This window comes from Oreochromis niloticus, linkage group LG18 (assembly GCF_001858045.2).
Source record: "Oreochromis niloticus isolate F11D_XX linkage group LG18, O_niloticus_UMD_NMBU, whole genome shotgun sequence".
NCBI lineage: Eukaryota > Metazoa > Chordata > Actinopteri > Cichliformes > Cichlidae > Oreochromis > Oreochromis niloticus.
Window position 1 is genome coordinate 37,361,808 of NC_031982.2, and position 17,316 is coordinate 37,379,123.

A 17,316-nucleotide genomic window follows, 5' to 3' on the forward strand; every position below is an offset into this window, starting at 1 on the left:
TTATATGGGATGATCTCATTGTAAGATTCAAATTCAATATATTTAGACTGGTTGACTGAATTGGATCTTGTGTGTGTGTGTGTGTGTGTGTGTGTGTGTGTGTGTGTGTGTGACAGAGAGAGAGAGAGAGAAAGAGAGAGACTTTTTATGGGATGATCTCATTGTAAGATTCAAATTCAATATATTTAGACTGGTTGACTGAATTGGATCTTGTGTGTGTGTGTGTCTGTGTGTGTGTGTGTTTGTGTGACAGAGAGAGAGAGAGAGAGAGAGAGAGAAAGCCTTTTCATGGGATGATCTCATTGTAAGATTCAAATTACAATGTCATATCTCAGCGACGGATGTACAAAGAGCAATGAAAATCGCAGTCAAAGTACACCAGAGTCCGCTGATTCACCCAGTACAAGAATTATGCTTCTAGTCCACCTAGCTTTTGAGTTAGACGACGTTTTGTAACTCCAAAAAACGGCATTCTTCGCCTCTCACCGCGATCTAATTCTGACTGATCATGACCATGTTTTCCAGGAGCTCACTGTCTTTCCCAGGCGCTTACTGTCTTTCCCAGTGGCGCAGCTGGTAATGACACAGGTCTACAACCCAAAGGTCGTGGGTTCGATTCCACCTTGGTCAAAATGTTTTTTTCCCCACAAATTAATATACTATCACAGACCACTAAGTCATATTCATCATTTATTACAATTCTGCAAACTTTTTACCAGCTTTTCTAATATGGACCTCAGATTCTTCTTAACACTCCATGGCACAAATACTCTTCCCTTTAGGCTCTGTGAATGTGTGTGTGTATCAATATTTCTCCCATTTTAAAGTATTACTCCTCCATAATTGTATTTCTCTTAAATCAAAGTACTTTTACTACATCTTAGTACTTCTGCTCAATCATAGTATTTCTGCTAAATCATAGTATTTTTGCCAAATCATGGTTTTTGTGCCAAATCATAACATTTGTGTTATGTTATAGTATAACTACTAAGTGGAGGAATTTCTGTCATGTTACAGTATATGTGCTGATTACAGTATTTCTGCCAAATATAGTATTTCTGATTAATTATAGTATTCCTGCCATTTTATAGTATTTGTGCTAAAACATAGTATTTCTACTAAATGCAGTATTTCTGGGTAATCATAGTATTTCTATATATTTCTGCCAGCTCCCCAGGGAGTCAATCCTCTGTGAGAACTGTAATATTCAAATTTACATATCAGGGCCTGCACGGCTTCCCAACCAGCCAATCATATCTGAGGGCTGAGACATACAAATTGCATATTGAGGCCTCCATGGCTTCCCAGCCAGCTGAGGGCAAGTCAAAGCAGTTTTTGCTTCACCTCTACTCAGTTATGGTCCATTAGAAGTCAAATATCTTAAATAATTCATATTTTAATGATAAATTGTCAACACTTGAAGATTCCCCCATCTGTTCTGAACAAAACGGTGTAAGAATTAAGAATGACCGTTCTAGCCCTAATGGTTAGGAAATTATGGTCATTTGTTTGAGGGGAATCCTTACTGGATAAGGTTTATATATATATGTATATATATATATTTGTCTTTAAAACATCTTTGCAGACTGTCCTGGACTGGAGAAGAGCCTTCTAATAATATTTATTCAACTTATAGAATTAATGTTCTGCTAGTTTTTTTCTGTAGCAAATAAATATTGTATAAAATATTTAAAACTACCTACATTTTTGATGATTACAATGCCCATTGTGTCTAATACTGGAATTTCCCACTACCCGTGAACGCCTCATCTTTTACCTGACTGGCTGACATCCGCCTCTCCGCACACTTCGTTGAGTCCGCTCTCGGTGAGTGCTGCTCCTCTTCTCCTCTCCGAAATGTCTATACTCTGTCTGCGCGATTTAACGAGTTCTTCTTAGTGATTTATAGAGCCAGCTGAGGTATAACTCATATTAAAGTAACACAATGGTTGCTTTTTAGTGAAAAATTGTCATTTTTGTATGTAAAAGCAGTGTTTGATGAGCTAACGCTAACAACCCAATGCTAACGCCTAGCGCTCTTATGAGCCCAGTGTGAAATGAAGATAATTCATTTGACTGTAAACCACGGTTATTGTGTTGTTTTATTAATTACATTTGGTGTGTTCGTCTTTTTCAGTCTGTTAAATAAGGTGCAGTTAGCTCTCTTCACAAATAAGTTGGTTAAAACAGCCTCATTCTTTAGGTTGTAACGTTTTTAACGAACCCCCATAGATTTAGTTTCAGCTGTCGGCAAGATCAAAGGAGCCATTTTACCGCCTCTGACCGAACACGGGAGAAAAAGAGTCACATTTGTCCAGGTCTTGTGGGTTAATTAAGAGAAAGGAGGGAGGGAGAAACTGAGGATTAAACATAGGCTATGTCCCCACATACACGGGTATTTTTGAAAACTGAGATTTTCTGTTTTAAAAAACAATCCCGTCCACACTTAAATGCAGAAATGAAGGAAAACGCTGCTAGGAACATGCCAAAGCAACAGGTGGCGATATATTCCTAACCGTGTAGAAATGTTGGCCAATCAGAAGTCTAGAAGCCTCGGTGGGAAATAGCAAACAAAGATGGGGCATAAAAGCAGAACCGAGTCATATGTGTGGGGGGACAGTACCTGTGTGTATATGTAAGCATTTAAACAATGCAGAGAGTACAATTAACAGTATTGTAGAAATGCATTTCACCAAAACAATAACGTGGCGCACAGTGTGACGTCAAAAAAGGCCCTGCGTTTTCTCCGTTTTCCTCGATGCAAAAACTGAGTTTTCGAAAATATCCTGGCAAGCGTTTTTAGAAATCTCCGTTTTCAGTCACCGAAAACGCCGTTTAAGTGTGGACGAAAGGTGCAAACGCATAGAAAAATCTCCGATTTTAAAAGTACCTGTGTACATGTGGACATAGCCCAAGAATAATAAGAACTCCTAAACAGGAGACTTTAATTTTTAAGAACTGTTTAACAAAGGCTTGTTTGTGCCAACCTAAATCTGCAGCACAGTTTAAATTCTCACTTTGTGGAAAATTAATGAAATAAACAACAGCCCACCTTCACATAAATAAAATATGGCAGTATGTTATTATTAGTATGGTACATGGATATTTATTTTAAAACTACAGCATATTTAATGATACTATGTGCAGTTGATAATATTTTAGGAAGTAGAATTTGAATGCAGACCACCTCAAATATTAAAGCCTTAAAAATATATCGTGCAGTTTTTCATATATGAGTGTTATTGCAATCTTAAATGAGAATTAGACCAAAGAAAACAGAGGAGAGTTGTTGTTTGTATTCCAGCTGTAGTAAACAAAGAAGTTTAGTGAATCTTTTTGACAACAGAGAGTGATGCAGTATTGATGCTAATTTGAGTTTTCTGATCCTGTATTTTTGCTCTTTGTCTTTTGTTACACAGAGTGAAATAGAAGCTTGGTTTTGCCTTTGCTGGTAAGTAAACAGTGATTGTAACTGAAGCAATATGAAATTGGGATTGTGTAACATGTTTAGCAATTTACATACAATAGTTTGGCTTTTTGTGATATCTTGCCATTTGCTCATGGGCAAAAACACATTTAGGATTTATAAGCAGTAAAGCCCCCCCCACTAGACCTCTGAGTGTCCCTAAAAATGTCCCTGAAGTTTAATAGGCCATTGATGTCTAATTTTAATTTTAAAGGCTTATCAAAGCATTTCTGTAGTTATTATTGTTTTTTATTACACATGTTAAGGCCCTTTGAGATTCTGCAATTAAATTTTGCCCTCTTTAGACTAAAGTGATTTTGTCTGAGGTACAGTGCTGGGAAAAGTCTTTCTTCCTTGCAGATTTATTTTGTTCATGCTTTTTTGTAATATGTTTCAAATCATCTAACAGGGATGATATGAATAAATACAAAAAAGCATTTTTAAAGTGATGATTTCACATATGAAGCAGAGAAAACCAAACCAGAGCTATCTGTTCTAATGTGAGAACATGCTGGTCTCTAATACCCAGCTGTGGAAGCCCTGATAGCAAGAACTACCATCAAGCATTTATAGTATCAAGTATCATTTGTGATTGTTGCATGCTTTGAAACTGTGATGTTATCATTTGATCAAGTGTGCAGTGCGAGCAAATCATTGCTTGTGGTATCTGCTGTGTTATGTAATAGCACCAACGTATAAGAGCTTTACGTTAATGAGGAATTTCTGTGGCTTATTGCAGATTGATAAAACGACACATCACCTTAATAAAGACGGAAATCTTTAATAAGGTGCAAAAAGAGAAGGTGTTTATTAGGGCTGCACGATTAATCGTTAGAAAATCGCGATCTCGATTCATACTTATGTGCGATCTCATTTCCAAATGACAACGATTTAAAAAAAAAAAAAAAAAAAAGACGACGATTGTACCGCATTTTGATCCGGGACGTAATCTGCATGAAAACAAGCGCTCACTCTTCCTGCTCAACAAATGACAAGGGCGGAGCCTTATACCACGTGATACAGAAGCTGTGCCGTGTGATGCTAAAATTGGCAGGGAAAAAACAACTGAGAGCACGTCAGGGATGACGAGAAAGTGACTGGAGAAAATCCATCCCGGTCAACCACCCAAACATCAATAACGGGAACCTTATACAGCGCTTCCCCATACCCATCGAACTCCCGCAGGCACAAAGAAATTACGGAGGCTATTACTTATCACCTGACCAAAGATATGGCTCCCATCAACACTGTGCAAAACGAGGGATTTAGGAAAATGATCAACATCCTAGACAAACGCTACGCAGTGCCGTCCCGCAACTATTTTTCTAGTGTTTATAGTAAAGCTGTTTTAAACAAAGAATTTAACAGATTTTTTTTTCACTACAGATTGTGATGCAGTATTGACTCTGATGCTGATTTCAGTTGTCTGATTCTGTATTTTTGTTCTTTTGTTACACAGAGTGAAACAGAACTTCGGTTTTGCCTTTGCTGGTAAGTAAGCAGCAATTGTAACTGCAGTAATATGACATTGTCACTGTGTAACATGTTTAGCAACTTACCTAACGTAGTTTGGTTTTTGTGACATTACCATTTACTGATGGGCAAAAACAAATGGTCAGAATTTATACCTTGTAGCAGCAAAGTCCCCACACATGACCTCTGACTGTCCCTTAAGTTTAATAGGCCATTTGCGTCTGATTTTTATGTTTGAACACAAACGACTGTTTTTATACAGTTGTTCGTGTTGTCCGTTTGTTTGTGGATTTACGTAGCAGACACAACTATGAATGCATTTTAGGTGAGTTAGTGTAAGTGGTAGCTTAAACACTTAAGAGCACCACAGTTGTTAATTTATATCTTCACTCATATTCTGCTCATGTCTTACATTCAAGTCAGACCACTATAGAAGTATTTTTGCCTGAGTGAATAGAAGTGGTAGGTTAAACATTTAAGCAATAATAAAAAACTAAGAGAACCAGAGTTGTGAGTAGGCAATGTTGTGTATGTTAAAGCCTGTGTGTAATTTATATACACTAAGTTTAAATTAGTTTCTTAATAATTTGCTTGATACAATGTGTTTGAAAATTATATATAAAAGGGAAATATTGCAAAATACAAAAAGATTCCTGCCAACAGGTACAATGGAAGGACTTTTTATTATAATTTTTAAGAAATTTTAATTGCAAAAATGGTGTGCCACTGTTGTTACTATGACATGTCAAAATTCACATGTATTTTAGGATTTACGCTAAAACCTGATGAGGTTTTCTGTTGATTATAATTTTTTTTTAAAAATGGTATTCAACATTTTTAATCTGAAATGAGGTTAACAGTTGTGGTTTTTCCACACTTTATTAAGCACTGACTTGTGTTAGAAAATGACGGAGCTAAAAAGCCATAATCTGTACCAACAAATATTGGTGCCTCTTCTTTGCACTTCTGTAGTATGCATGCCTTTATTACACATGTTATCATGTACAGTCAGTTTATAAAGGCTTGAAGAAATTGAGGATTTGACTAGTTATTTCATGTCACAGTAAACTGGATTGTGTGTGAAGAGGTTCAACAGTCTAAGTCATTAAACAGTGATCTGATGTGTTGTTTCCTTTCTCTAGGATACTGATCTGATCGTCTCAAGTCTGGTGAGTAAAGGTTTTGTCTGCGGTACAGTGCTGAAAAAAGTATTTTTTCCTTGCAGATTTATTTTGTTTATGCTTTTTTCACATGTTTCAAATCATCTAACAAGGATGACCTGGATAAATACAAAAAGCAGTTTTAAAGTGATGATTTCATTTGTGAACCAGAACAACCTGGTCTAATGTAAAAACATGTTGGTCTCTAATACCCAGTTGTGGATGCCCTGATAGCAACAATTACCATCAAGCATTTACAGTAACTGGTAATGACTGGTTTACATTACTGGGGGATTTTGGTCCACTATAATTTCAGAATTGTCTTAACTAGATCCAAACAGGACAGGCAAAAAAAGAAAAGAAAAAGTCGTAATTAAGGCCCAATATAGGGTTTTCAAGTCATACCAAGTATCTTAATTTCATTAAAGTCCAGACTGATTGGTTTACACCAAGAGTTTTGTTTCATTCATTCAATTGGACTTGCTTGTGTGCTTCAGATCAATTTCCTGCTGCAAATCCTAAGTGTGATTAAACTTAATGATGACCTAATGAGTTGATGGTCCTGAAGTAGTAAAGGAACTCTGGGACATCACATTAACAGCACCATGTTTGACTTTAATGCTGGTGTTTTTCTCTCACTATAGATGATTCAGTTTAGTACAGTTAGTCAGCACAGCTCTTGGTTATCATCGAGATATTATTAGGCAACTTGTTTTTGCCTGTTCAGCTACAACATCTGGGAGGGTTTTTGTTTTCTGGGGTCTCCAAATCCTTAGAAATCTCTTTGTAAACTTTTACAGAACTATATCTGTTTGTTTCACATTAGAGCAGCTCACGACTAGCAGTTGAGGGACAATTAAATATTCACATAGGGCAGGGGTCTCAAACTCGACTCTTCAAGGGCCGGTGTCCTGAAGCTTTTCCACGTGTCTCTGTTACAAAACACCTGAATAACATTTGTAGGTCATTAGTAAGAGTATAGAATTTGACTGCATGCTGAAGTGGCATCCCCTAAGACTACTCAAATTTAAGTAATTTAAGTGTTTGGAAAAATGTACTTCTAAAAGTACTTTTATTACATCATGTTCATTCACTCATGAGCTGCTATAACATGAATCAAATGGCTGAATTACCACCTCAGCATGCAGTCAAGTTCTGTAGAGTTTTGCTAATGACCTACTAATGTTATTCAGGTGTGTTGCAATAGGGACACATAGAAAAGTTTCTGGACTCCAGCCCTTGAGGACCAGAGTTTGAGACCACTGGTGGTAGGGCATTGTGGATTTCAAAAGCTTCTTCCCTTAAATCACTGCCTGAAAACTGCTTTTTGTAATTTGTCATAATGACTTGCAAAATATAGGTGGGATGAAAACATAAACATAAGAAATTTTATAGTGGCTTGATATTTTTATCAAGGCTGTTTTTTGAAAATAATCCTGCCCTAATTTACAAAAGATGAACTGTGTTTGAAAGTCTTGTTTGTTTATTTGTTTAAGAAATGTGGGAATCTCCAGCAAAGATCTTACATGCAACAGCTCAGATACAGCACTCATTTCTGTTCTTTTTATCATGAAATGATCTACAAAGAAATTATCATCATACTAAATTTTGCTAATTAGGCCTTAATATCAGCTATGATAAGTTTATCATAGATTTAGTGGAGGGCTTATTGCTGTGTATGAAACATGCCCCAAATGTCACTGAATTATGTAGAAACTGCTGCGTAGAAACTAGCTGTCTCCAAATTTCTCATTTTGCCAAAATTCATACAGAGTGGCCTGAATCTGTCTGCTCTAACCTCAGTGTGTTGGTTTTGTTGGACCATATAATATTTACAGTAAGTTACTGTAGCATCTTGGTGTAAGTTTATAGACTCTTTGTTTTTATTGTGTCAATAGAATTTGAATGCAGGCCACCTCAAATGTTAAAGCCTACAAACATTCCATACAAGCTATCATTTGTGATTGTTGCCTACTTTTAAATTGTGACAGCACCATTTGATAAAGTGTGCAGTGCTAGGTGTAGCAAATCATTGGCTACGATATCTACTCTCTTATGTAACTGAACCTAAATTTTGGAGCATTACATGACTCAGAAACTTGTGTGGCTTATTGCAAATGGATAAAACTACATATTACCTTTATGAAGATGATAATCTTTATTAGGATGCGGAAAAAGAAAACAGAGGAGAGTTGATGTTTGTATTCCAGCTGTGGTAAACAAAGAAGTTTCCAGAATGTTTTTGACTACAGAGAGTGATGCAGTATTGACTGTAGTGCTGATTGGAGTTATCTGAGCCTGTATTTTGTTCTTCTTTTGTTACACAGAGTGAACAGATCTTTGGTTTTGCCTTTGCTGGTAAGTAGACAGTAATGGTAATGTTTAGTAATTTACTTACAGTAGTTTGGCTATTTGTGTTATCTTGCCATTCACTCATGGGCAAAGACAAATAGTCAGGATTTAGAATCTGTAGCAGCAAAGCCCCCACACTGGAGCACTGACTGCCCCTGAAAATGTCAATGAAGTTTAATAGTCCATTAATGTCTGATTTTAATTTTTGATGGCTTATCAAGTCCAAACATAGTTAAATGTCAGAGATATCTTTATGCAGTTGTTCGATTTCTCCTTATGTCTGTGGATTTAAGTGTGAGTATAGGTGGTACCTTAAACACTTAAGAGCACCACAGCTATTGATTTTTATTTTCTCTCTCATTCCACTTATAAATTAGCATGAAGTCAAAACACTAGAAGTATTTTGCCTGAGTGACTGGCCTGAGTGCAGTTCACACTGCAGGCGAAAGCGCATCAAATCCGATTTTTTTTTTTTTTTTTTTTTTTTTTGTCATGTTGGTATCAGTGATGGTATCATGGTGTGACAGTGTGAACGGCACAAATCCGATATTTTCAAATCCGATCTGGGTCACTTTCGTATGTGGTACTGAATCCAATACATATCCGATGTTTTAGAAAGCGACTGCTTTTTGAACGGTCATGTCGCATTAAATCCGTCTTTTACGTCACTGACACAAGACAGACGCCAATTATCAGCACCAGAGAAGCACCTGAGAAGACATCACGAACGCTTCCTGGCCATCCAGTGTAGATGTTAGTGAAACTGTTAGGAAGACAACGTGAACATTTTATTTGTATTTTATAATCTGCAGATTCTGGCCGAAATCTGCAACTATCCTTTGAAGCACCGCTCTTCTAAAACAGCAATAAGGATAATTTTTAGGTTATCTACATTATTATGTAAATAACAAAATAACTTAAAGCAAAAATTGGGAAAGGTAAAGTCCGAAGTCTTTATATTAAGGGCCATCAGTCAAACAATACTGTTTGCTCTGGGTCTAAACAGAGCACGTTGTGTGTGACATCTTCTTTTGCGCATGCGGGCCGCTTTGAGCACTCACACTAGAGCGCGTTTGAGTCGCATTTTATTTGTAGTGTGAACAAGCAGACAAAAAAATCGGATTTGATCAAAAAATTGAGCATTAAGACCTGCAGTGTGAACGTAGCCTATAAGTGATAGCTTAAACACTTAAGCAATAATTAAAATGTAAGAGAAGTACAGTTGTGAGTAGGTATAGTAAAGCCAATGTTTTAAAATTAAATATGAATATGAATAAATGTTGCCAAAAAGGGATGTACTGCAAAACACATAAATATTGCTAGCAACAAGTACAATGGACTGACCTTTTAGTGTAATATTTTAAGAAATTTTCATTAAAAAAAATGGTGTGCCACTGTTGTTGTTGTGGGTTTCTGTTGCTTCTGATTTAAATAATTAATTTGTATTCAACATTTTTAATCTGAAATTAGATTAAAAGTTGTCGTTCTTCACATTTTATTAGAGCTGACTTGTGATAGAAAATGTTGGAGCCACAAAGCTTCTGTGTACGAAATATTTGGTATATCCTGCATTTGTGCCAACAAATATTGGTGCCTATTCTTTGCAATTCTGTAGTATGAATGTTTTTATTAAACATGTTAAAGCCATCTGAGACTCTGCAATTAAATTGTGCCCTCTTTAGACTACAGTGAGTTCATAAAGGCATGAAGAAATTGAGGATTTGACTAGTTATTTAATGTCACAGTAAATTGGATTGTGTGTGAAGAGGCTCAACAGTCTAAGTCATTAAACAGTGATCTGATGTGTTGTTTCCTTTCTCTAGGCAACTGATCTGATCGTCTCAAGTCTGGTAAGTAAAGGTTTTGTCTGAGGTACAGTGCTGGGAAAAGTCTTTCTTCCTTGCAGATTATTTTGTTTATGCTTTTTTTGTCACGTTTCAAATCATCTAACAAGGATGACCTGGATAAATACAAAAAAGCAGTTTTAAAGTGATGATTTCATGTATGAAGCAGAGAAAACCAAACCAGAGCTATCTGTTCTCTAATACCCAGCTTAATTAATTGGGGTCAAAAATAGTGTTTTGAAATCATTTCAAGGATCTCAATTTCATTAAAGTTGAGACTCTGATTAGTCTACACCAAGACATTCAGTTGGACTTGCTTGTGTGCTTCAGATCAATTTCCTGCTACGAATCCCAAGTGTGATTAAACTTAAGCTCAGGACCTGATGAGTTGATGTAGGTCCTGAAATAGTAAAGGAACTCTGGACAATCACAGTAACGGCACCATGTTTGACTTTAATGCTGGTGTTTTTCTGAAATATTTCTCTCACTTTAGAAGATTCAGTTTAGTACAGTGAGTCCGCACAGCTCTTGCTGATCATTAAGATGTTTTTAGGCAAATGTGAGAAAGTCTGGTTCTTTTTGGCCAGTCAATAAATAATTTTGAGTTTAATGGATATAAAGTGTTTAAAGCAGGAGGCCTGAATCTGTCTGCTGTAACCTCAGTGTGCGGGTTTATTTGGACCATATAATATTTACAGTAAGTTACTGTAGAAGCACGTCTTGGTTTGAGTTTATAGACTTAGTTTATTGTTTTAATAGAACGCAAAAATGTCCTTATAACAGTTCCACCATCATTTGTTAAACATTGTCATTCTGTTCAGTCCAATAATTTACTGTAGAACTCATTAGTATTTAAAGCCCTACATGTACTGTATTTTTGAGATTATAAGGCATAATGTCAATAAACAAGTCTGTTTTTAAGGCAGATTAAGCCAAACAAAACAGTCAGATAAGTCAAACTTTATTCAAGTCATTCACAACAAGTCTCAATACTGTTCAGTTGTAACACATAAAATACAGAACAATACACTCACTTTTTCAGTTCATTCGTCATCCAAAAATCCATCAAACTCTTCATGGGTTGATCAGTTTGAAATCTGCTTCATAAGCATGTCTCTTAGCACATGCCAGGTCCTTGTACACACACCATAATGTTATGTTGAAGCACCGTACGAATTATTCTGCGAGGGTCCTGACTATGGTAGCCATAATGCTCTGACAATACATCAAGCAGCGCAGCTTTGTAGCTTACGAAGTCTTACTAAAATATTTGACAGAATTTTGAGCGCTGTGTACCACAGAAATCCCGTTCGAGGTCAGTAAGCATAACCAGAGTCAATACACTAGGCACATTGTATGTTTTTGAGAAAATGACAGGATTTTAGGTGTGCCATATAGTCTGAAGAATATGGTAAATCCAAGCATATTGGAAATACGACTAATTCCAGGCCTTTTGTGTCTTACAGGTGACCTGCTGCAGAAGATCCTCTCTCTCTATCATTATAAGCAATTCTGTCTATCCTATCACTCTCCCGACTCTATCTAATTTGACAGCCATTCTATCTTGTATCCCTCTATCCCTACTGCTCTATCTAATTTGACAGCCATTCTATCTTGTATCCCTCTATCTCTACTGCTCTATCTAATTTGACAGCCATTCTATCTTGTATCCCTCTATCCCAAGCACTCTATCTAATTTCAGAATCCAATTTTTCAGAATCCAATTTTTCAGAATCCAAGTTTTCAGAATCCCAAGTTACCAGTACTTGATCTATCTGTTACAGAATTCTGAGAGATCTCTACTCTTACTGCTCTTTCTTTCCTGTCATTAAACTCTCTCACATTCAGTTATTTTGTTGAAAATTACAAGTAGAAAGTTGAATATACAGTAGTAGAATTACAGTACAGTAGAACTTATAGTAGAAACTACTTACACAGCCCTACATTTGTCATTTTAATTTTGCATTAGACTTTGGAATTAACACTGCTACTTTGGCTTACTTTGATCAATTACATAAAATATCACCCTTTTAAAAGTTTATTTGTAATAAGATAATCTGGTTATTTTGTAATACATACATTCAGATAAATAATAAATTAGATCCAAATACATTTTGCTAGTCTGTTTCATTGGCTATAACATTTGACTGCAAGTTTATAGTATTATTATTTAAGGACAAACCCATTTTGTCACTCAGTGGAAGTATTCAGTTAGTATTGTTAGAAGCGCCTGAGGACCCAGACTAACTGTTTCCTGACTGCTGCAGAACATCCAGCTGAAGAATCCTCATCGCCTGTCATCTTATCACCACGCCACCAAAGCTCCATATATTTGATTTCAATTTTAGATATCTGAAAGATTTACATAAACTCCCCTAAGAGCTAAGACTTTTATTATAGCCTGTTGATTGTGGAGATTTATTCTGCATATCAATTTACAGAAGTTGTAATTATTTACCAGTCTGGTTAAAAAAAATATAAGAAGTAAAATTATACAGTTTCTAAAAGAGCTACAATAAAACGGACCAAATTGTTTCCAGAGAACTTTGAATTTCCTTTATTTTGAGTTTGGAGTACAAATCAGCTTTTGAACGTCTGTTTATATATTCATAAAAACATTTTAAAGTAGTATACTAGTACATTTCTCAGATTTAACAGTAACTTGAGGAGTTATACGTTTTTCTCTGTTTCAAGGCTAAGTTTTGTTTACATTTGTGTATAACCACATATAAGCTCCAGGTTGTACTTAAGCAAAATGCCAAGAAAAGGTCAAAGGTCTCAGTCCCAGAAGCTTAGACGTCAGAAGGAGAAAGAACAGGTGAATGTTTCTCAGAGCAGTGAGCAGGTAAAGGTGTGTGTTTCAGCTTTTCCCAGCACAGAAGTGCAGAGCAGTGTTCAGACAGCCACAGTGTCTTATGCAGATGTGGTAAAGAGAGGCGTTCCCTCAGTGTCTGTCCCAGAGCCTGAAGTTATGCAGGTAATCCATATTGAACCCCAGGTAATTGTACAAACACAGCATGATGGAGAGACGGCCACAGTGTCTTATGCAGATGTGGTAAAGAGAGGTGTTCCCTTAGTGTCTGTCCCGAAGCCTGAAGTTATGCAGGTAATCCAGACTGAACCCCAGGTAACTGTAACACAGCATGATGGACAAGCTCCACGACAGTCTCATGTACAGGTTACAAACAGTGAAAGTCGTCCACGAGTGAGTAGCATCTGTGCGTCCCGAAGCCAGGCTTCTCCTAGGTATGGAAAGTACCGTAATCAGCAATGCATGGCTAATAGTTTGGTTTTCCTGTCATTCTTACACGAGGATGAATTCATTACCAGAGCAGATCTTAACCGTGTGTTGGACAAAGGCCATGCCGTGTATTCAGATGCCAGACTGAGGTTTGTGAACAGCGTGTTTCTAGCCTGCGATGAGCTTCCCACAGTGGTCACCAGCCGCAGACACGAGTATCAAGTGGACATGTCTCAGTTTGCTCGTTACGGCACATTTGATGGTACAGATCACCTTCCGAGCCTTGAACAGGGACTACAGTGTTTGGTTTCAGACGTTCGCTACGCTTTGCTAGTCATGGGAGGAACAGTCATCGCTGTTTGCAGGCTGACTTCTGGTGAATATGCATATTTTGACCCTCACCCACGTAAGTCTACAGGTATGCCCATGTCGCTGGGTGTAAGTGGTGGAACTGCAGTTACGTTAAGATTCACATGTCTCAACGACATGATTGACAGGATCAAACGTTTGTACCGAATGTTTAGCATCGCCCCATCCTGCACTTATGAGCTACAGCCTGTCGAGTTTCATAGTGAATACGCTGCTGACCAAAGAGATGCTGATGAAAACAGACAAACAGCTACAACTGTTCCAGCACCAGCTTTAAATGAAACTGTTCATGAAATAAACTCCCAAACATCTACTGACCAGACACAGAAGACTGTGAGAGACACTTTAACCACTGAAGTGATGTCATCCAGAGTGGATTATTCAAATAAGACAGCTGCTACTGAAAACAACCATCTTCCTTCTGAGTATTTAGAAAAAGGAACATCTTCTGTGAGAGAAACGCAGGTAACATCAGATTCTACTCCTCAGAATGATTCAAACATTGCCTCCTGTTTAACTAAGACAACAGAGGAACTTTCACAAAAACTGCTGAAACGTAATAAACAGGAAAGAAGAAAAATAAGGAGAAGATTGTTAGTCCAAGAAAAACTACCACAGAGAAAGGAAAATCAGAAAAAGAAAGAAAGGCAGATGTACACTTTTGATGAAAGGTTTAAGGCAAAGAAAAAAGGTTGTAGTAGAAAGTCTAATGATCCTGATCACCGACAGAAGAAGAGTGTGTACAAAAAATATCTGTATAAACTAAATGCTACATATAGAGAGAAACAGAGAGAACATTTCAGAAGTACCTATAGAGAAAGTGCTCAAATAAGAGAGAAAAAAAGAGAACGTGTCATAAGGATGTATAAAGACGATTCTTTATTCAGAGAAAAGCAGAAGGAACAGATAACAAGAACATATAGAGACTCTCCCGTGTTCCGAGAAAAGCAGAAGGAACGTATGAGAAAAACATATAAAGAATCTTATAGACAATCTCCTATGTTTAGAGAACAGCAGAAGGAACGTATAAGAAGCAATTACAGAACTTGTGCTGGATTCAGAGAGAAACATAAAGCTTACATGAGGTCATATGTATATAGTCTATATAAAGAAAGCGAAGAATTTAAACAGAAAAAACAATCTTACATGACTAGGCGTTATGGAGAAGAGAGACAATTTCAGCAACAGCACAAAGAGAATATGAGAGAACGAATGAGAGTAAAATATTGGAATAGTTTCTCTTTTAGACAGATGCATAATATTAGCTGTGCAATGAACATAAAACGAAAATATCGCCAGATGCATCGACCAGCTGAGAGTTTACAGTGTCATCCAGATAACACTTTAATGAATGAGGCCATATCTCGTTTCAGATCAAACATTAAGTCAGCACCATCTTATGTTTGTACTGTTTGTCTAAAAGCTTCTTTTCCTAATCAGGTGAAAATCTGCAAAAGAGAAAATTACTCAAAACACCAAACTGTAGCTCAGCAGTGTCTAACTGGTAAATTTGTTCATGTGTGTGATGAAGCATGTCATGATCACTGCAGCTTTCCTGTTGAGAGAAAAAAGGAGTATATCTGTCACACATGTCACAGTTCCCTCAAAAGTGGATGCATGCCCAGGCTTGCTGCTGTCAATGGTTTAGAACTGCAGGATATTCCAGCTGAACTGTGTGATCTCAACATTCTGGAGAGACATCTGATTGCCAAATGCATACCATTTGCTAAGATTATTCCTCTTCCAAAGGGGAGACAGAGACTCATACGTGGTAATGTCGTGTGTGTACCATCTGAGGTCCAACAAACAGTTGAATGTTTACCCAGACTCAGAAGCCATTCACAGATAATGAGGGTGAAATTGAAAAGACGACTGTGCTACAAAGGCCATCAGCTGTTCCAGACTGTCACCTGGTCTAAACTCATTCAAGCCCTGCGTAAACTGAAACAAATTCATCCACAGTACACCGATATTGTTATCAGAGATGATGCATTGCTTTGTGATCCAACATTACCTGATGATGACAGCAGTGATGAAGCCAGCATGGCAAGTGATGATTATGATGAAGCAGATTTAATGGAAATTGACAACTATGAAAAAGATGCCCTTTTGTGCGAAAGTGAGTCTGAAAGTGAACAAGCTATTAATATGCAATCCTGTGATGAACAACCAGAGGAACAAAATCCAGATGAACCAGAAAGTGATTTGAACAATGGAGGTTTTGCTCTAGAAAGTTGTCTGCAGCCTGTAGACATTTCAGAAGAGATTCTCTGTTTCACTGATAACACATATTGTGTGGCTCCTGCAGAAAGAAACAATCCTGTTAGCTTCTTCAGAACTCCTCATTTGGAAGCCATGGCATTTCCTGTGCAGTTTCCTACTGGTCAGAATACACTGGATGAAAAGAGACGTCTCAAGCTCACACCGAGTGCTTACTTCAAGTCAAGGCTTTTCAACATTGATGCAAGATTTGCTAAAGATACAAATTACCTGTTTTTCTCACAGTTTGTCACTGAAATACATTTGGCTAATTCCAGCATGACAATACAGCTAAGGAAAGGTAAAACTATGACGAAAGATGGACGCAAAATCACATCAGGAATGTTACAAAGTAAGACAGAAGTAGAGAAGCTGGTAAGAAATAAAGATGCAATCAGATTTATGCAGCCACTCAGAGGAACTCCAGCTTACTGGCAGAAAACTACCAGAGATCTATTCAGTATGGTTCGCCAAATAGGAACACCTCAGTTCTTTGTCACTTTCTCTGCTGCTGAGATGAGATGGCCGGAAGTGATTCAAGCAATAAAGAGACAGCAAGGTGAAGAGGTTGATTTTGAAGCCCTGGACTGGTCAGAAAAGTGTGAAATTCTAAGATCAAATCCAGTAACCACCATGCGAATGTTTGATAAACGTGTTGAGGCTTTGTTCAGAGATTTGCTTTTTTCTCCTGCACAGCCCCTTGGTGAGATCATTGATTACTTTTACAGAGTTGAGTTCCAGCACAGAGGTAGTCCACATATACACATGTTGCTGTGGATTCGAGAAAAGGTAGAAGTAGATGTGGATGATGACCAAACTGTCTGTGACTTTGTGGACAGATACATCTCAGCTCAGCTCCCTGATCCAGAAAAACAACCTGAACTGCACAAAAAAGTCACTGAACTACAAAAGCACAGCAAAAACCACACAAAGACATGCTTTAAGAGTGTGAACTCTGGTTGTAGATTTGGGTTTCCAAAACCACCATCCACAAGAACAATGATTGTGAGACAGGATGAGGATTCAGACACTGAAGCTGCAAAAGCCAAACTCAGACCTTTGTTGAACCTGCTGAAAGAACCTGAAGCTGCTTCCCTCACCATAGAGCAGATTCTGTCACGATGCAACTTGACAATGAATGAGTATGAACAA

At 37.3% G+C, this 17,316-nt stretch overlaps 1 long non-coding RNA gene across 1 annotated transcript; it reads left to right on the forward strand.

Moving 5' to 3' along the window:
- Positions 1-4,778: 4,778 nt before the first annotated feature.
- LOC112842823 (uncharacterized) lies at positions 4,779-13,504 on the forward strand. Its single transcript, XR_003214831.1, has 5 exons — positions 4,779-4,957; positions 6,082-6,108; positions 8,427-8,457; positions 10,275-10,301; positions 11,762-13,504. It is a non-coding gene; the product is annotated as an uncharacterized LOC112842823 (long non-coding RNA).
- The last annotated feature ends 3,812 nt before the right edge of the window (positions 13,505-17,316 follow it).